We start from the raw sequence: 4,330 nt of genomic DNA, 5'->3' as shown, positions 1-4,330 counted from the left end.
TTGATGCCCCAGAGCGGAGACTCGTGCTTATTCCTTCATGGACATGAACACATGGGCACTATAATAAGGCCGTAATCTTTAGGATACAGAAACATTGTCTCAGCAAAGGTACTGGGTGTGTTTAATGAAAGATTAAGTGAGATTATAGAGGAGGGCACGGCACGGATTCCCCAGCACACAGTGGTCAGGAACTGGAATTGATGTTAATGAAGGCGCAGCTCCAGGAGCACCCGTGAGCTCCCTCCACCTACCGATCCGGAATAAGCTGCTCCCGTGGCCCCTGTTTCTCATTCTTCACTCACACTCTCCTGTCGTGGAGGGTCCTATAGAGTAGGTCTTCTGGCACGTGGAAGACCACACGCATAGGGAAGGAGGGGGGTGCTCTGCTCCTTCCATCCGTACAGCATCTCCGCAACAGGAGGAATTCATAAAGGGAGGACCTCTGCGACCAACAAACCAAAACAAGCAGCCGGACAACAGGGGTCCCCTCCCCTAGAGGGACAAGGGGCTGTGACCCTGTGTGTGGCAGGGTAGCAGGAGCAGGGTCCCCACCCCTAGAGGGACAAGGGGCCATGACCCTGTGTGTGGCAGGATAGCAGGAGCAGAGAAGGGGTCCTTGGCTCAGTTATGGTCATCATCTGTAAGGGCAGATGCGCCTTCTTATCTGGGATTTTGGGTGGGTAGGTGCGTGGGTGTTCTCCTTGACCCTCGAAAGCAAAGACTTTAAGGCTACTGTCATTCGGGTTTCACTTTTTTTGCCCAAGGACACCATGTGCCTCATTGGGGCCAGATGTTCAAATCGATGTGTCTGCTCATGCCCACTAAGAACACACAAGAATTTATTGGTCTTTCCAGCAATGTAGCAGGTAAAGAGCAGGTGATGACAGAGAGCAGGTGCCTTTCTGCGGAAGCATGGCCCCCCAGCAAACCAGGAGACAAAGGGGGGAGGCATCCCACACCTACATGGCAGGCCATCTACAGCCTCCTTCGTTTTAAGCCCTAAATCAATAGTTTAAACAAATGTAGATTCCATGTGACAGAAGAGACAGGAAGATGTGTGGCTTCCTATTGTTTAGATGTCTACTTTTGCCGTATTGATTATTAAAAAGTTATTGTAACCTCAAGATGAAGGCATCAGCATCTTCTTAGCAGGTGAAAAGTCCAGTCTCCCGGAGCTTTAATGAGACGTGACTCACCGAAGCTTCTGCCTAGGTCTGCTGTTCACTGAATCAAAATCGATGAAAGTCTTGCCTATGCTTCCCGAATGTAACCCCAGCCAAATCAAATGGGAGCCTCGTAGCTACTGTCTCATCACTGTCACGGTGTAAATCATCAGACATCAAAATAACTCCTTTCATACCTGCCTGGATGATAAGCTTAGCACATTCGTTACATAGGAACAAGGAAACGTACCTTTCACACCTGTGGTGTGCAATCTGTGTTCATGAAGGCATTCAGCTCTGCGTGGCACACGTCAGGGTGTTTGGTATTTAGCTTGCTGTCCGCCATTTCCCTCCAAGGGATCTGGTCGTCACGGAACCTGCTTGGCATCCCACTGTATCCTGTCCCCATAATCATGTTTTCTGTACTCATGAATCACTCTCTGACCTGGCAGCTGGGATCTTTGCTTCTTGGTGTCGATAAGAAGGCCACTGCCAAGGGGTGCCTGGGTGACTCAGTCGGTTGAGTGTCCGACTTCGGCTCAGGATCATGATCTCGCAGTCTGTGAGTTCGAGCCCCGCGTTGACTCTGTGCTGACAGCTCAGAGCCTGGAGCCTGCTTCGGATTCTGTGTCTCCCTCTCTCTTTGCCCCTCTCCCGTTCATGCTCTGTCTCTCTCTCTCTCTCTCTCTCTCTGTCAAAAATAAATAAACATTTAAAAATATATATATAAAAAAAAAAGAAGGCCACTGCCATGAAATACTCAGCCCATCCCACATAGTTGCCCCTTTCGTGCAGAAAACCCCATTAATGCTAAACCTGCTTGGCTAGACCCCCTCCCAGCCACCACACTGGGTCTGCAAGCCTGCAGGCTGGTTCTGGTCCCCAGCCACTGCCACCAAAGCACATCCAGGCCATTCAGTGATCTCTTAAATTAGCCATTTAGCGCATTGATTTTCAGCGTTTCATTCTGAAAACAGAAGCGTTTTCAAGTCTAGGCAAAAATGGAGGGAACTTCAGGGGTGATTTCAATACAGTTCTCACTATTCTTAGAAAGTAGAGTAGCCAGGGGCACCTGGGTGGCTCAGTCGGTTAAGCCACTGACTTTGGCTCAGGTCACGGTCTCAGTTTGTGGGTTCGAGCCCCACATCGGGTTCTGTGCTGACAGCTCGGAACCTGGAGCCTGCTTGGGATTCTGTGTCTCCCTCTCTCTCTCTGCCCCTCCCCCTCCCCTTCCCCCACTCATGCTCTGTCTCTGCCTCTCTCTCTCTCTCCCTCAAAAGTAAATAAACATTAAAAAAGAAATTTAGAAAGTAGAGTAGCAAACACATCACAGCTTTGCAAGGTTTGAGCAACAAAGTAAAGATACGAATCGAGCCGCTGACGGGTAGACTCTTGTCCGAAACTGGGCCGAGCGTCTCGCAGGTTCTGATATGTTGTGTTTTTATTGTTCTTTAGTCCTAAATTCTTGTACATTTTTAGCATGATTTCTCCTTGGACCAATGAGTTCCCCAGAAGTAGGTTTTTATACCAAGTATACGTGCAGCTATAAACATTTACCTTTTTCTGCGGATGCTGGTATGCCTTGATTCCTCTCTATCTTTCTGGTACCTACTAGTGGCTTGGCTTTGCCGTCTCCGTGAAGCTCACAGAAAGCTCAACAGTCTGTGTTGGATGATCTGCCCGTGATCTTTCGGAGCTTTCTGGGTGTATAACAAATTGCTTTTTTCTTTTGTTGCTTTTTATCTCCTTTCATTAACGTCTTTGTCTTTACATTTTGACAATATAATTATTATGCATCTTGGTGTGGGTCACTTTGGATTTATCTTATTTGGTGATTGCTTTGGGCTTCCTGGATCTGGATGTTCGTTTCTTCCTCCATGCCATGCACGTTGCTGCTCATTTCTATGAGCAAGTTTTTGCCCCCTTTTCTCTCTCCTCTCTTTCTGAGACCCGCGTAATAACGTGTATATGAGTCTGCTTGATCATGTTCCATAAATCCTGTAAGCTGTCTTCTCTCTTTTTCATCTTTTCTCCTCTGTATCTCTTACCCTCTCTTTTGTATTTTTCCATTCCTTATCTTTTTACTGCATTCAGGACAAGTGCCTCAGAAGTATCTTCCTTCCCTCTAAATCATTCCTCAGCTGTATCTATTATGCTCTTTGACACATCCATGGAGTTCATTACATCATCAGTTTACCTTTAATTTCTAGATAGTCGCTTCTTTTTTTTAAAATATGAAATTTATTGTCAAATTGGTTTCCATACAACACCCAGTGCTCATCCCAACAGGTGACCTCCTCAGTGCCCATCACCCACCCTCCCCCCCCACCCCCCATCAACCCTCAGTTTGTTCTCAGTTTTTAAGAGTCTCTTATGGTTTGACTCCCTCTCTCTCTATTTTTTTTTCCTTCCCCTCCCCCATGGTCACTTCTAATACGTTTTTATGTACAGTTGTCTTTGTAATTACATTCTCAGTTGTCTTTCAGAATTCCACATTCCAATTCCAACAACCACAATATTTTAGTCCTAGGTAATTGACTTATATTGTTTTGTGTTTCTACTGGCATAAGGGCTTGGTAATCTTTGAGGTCATAATTGTTTTTAATCTATGTGAATTTGGCCAGTATAATTGAAGAAATCTTTCCTGCAAAGACAATTTGCCTTTGCCCTGACCACTATTGAGATCTGGCCTCAGACTGGGTGTTTCAGACCCAGTTTTCACTTCCTTGCAGCACACTTCCTCTGGAACTCATCCCAGGGATACCATGCCCTGCTCTGCTTCTGCACCCCTAGGCTGGACCCTGTCACCCTTGGTTCCCCACTGCCCCGTTTCCTGCTTTTCTGGTGTCAGCCATACACTTCTCTGGCATCCCCTCGGCATCCTGGAAGCCCAGTTTCTGCCTCTTCTGCTGCAGCAACTCCAGGCTCTGCTTGTGTTGGCTTTTCATCTGTCATACATTTTCTCTGTCTGTTTGCTTTGGAAGAAGTAGAGTTAGAGAGATCCTGACCTTTGTGTGTCACAGCCTCTAAGAATATGTCCTGTCTGTGCTCTGTTTGCACAGTAGGACCAACTAGCCTCATGAAAGAAAAACGGAGTCCTTGATCTCACACGGAGATTTAAACATAACTGTGTTCTTTTCTTTCTTCCGTTCTTTTCACCAAGCAGG

General features: G+C 46.7%; 1 pseudogene; it reads right to left on the bottom strand.

Annotated features, from left to right (window-relative positions):
- Nucleotides 1–476: 476 nt before the first annotated feature.
- On the bottom strand, nucleotides 477–4,111 carry LOC131495589 (deoxycytidylate deaminase-like; annotated as a pseudogene).
- Nucleotides 4,112–4,330: the final 219 nt, after the last annotated feature.

This window comes from Neofelis nebulosa, chromosome 15 (genome assembly GCF_028018385.1).
Source record: "Neofelis nebulosa isolate mNeoNeb1 chromosome 15, mNeoNeb1.pri, whole genome shotgun sequence".
Lineage (NCBI taxonomy): Eukaryota > Metazoa > Chordata > Mammalia > Carnivora > Felidae > Neofelis > Neofelis nebulosa.
Note: the sequence above shows the minus strand (reverse complement) of the source record. Positions and strands in the feature narration are given on the sequence as shown.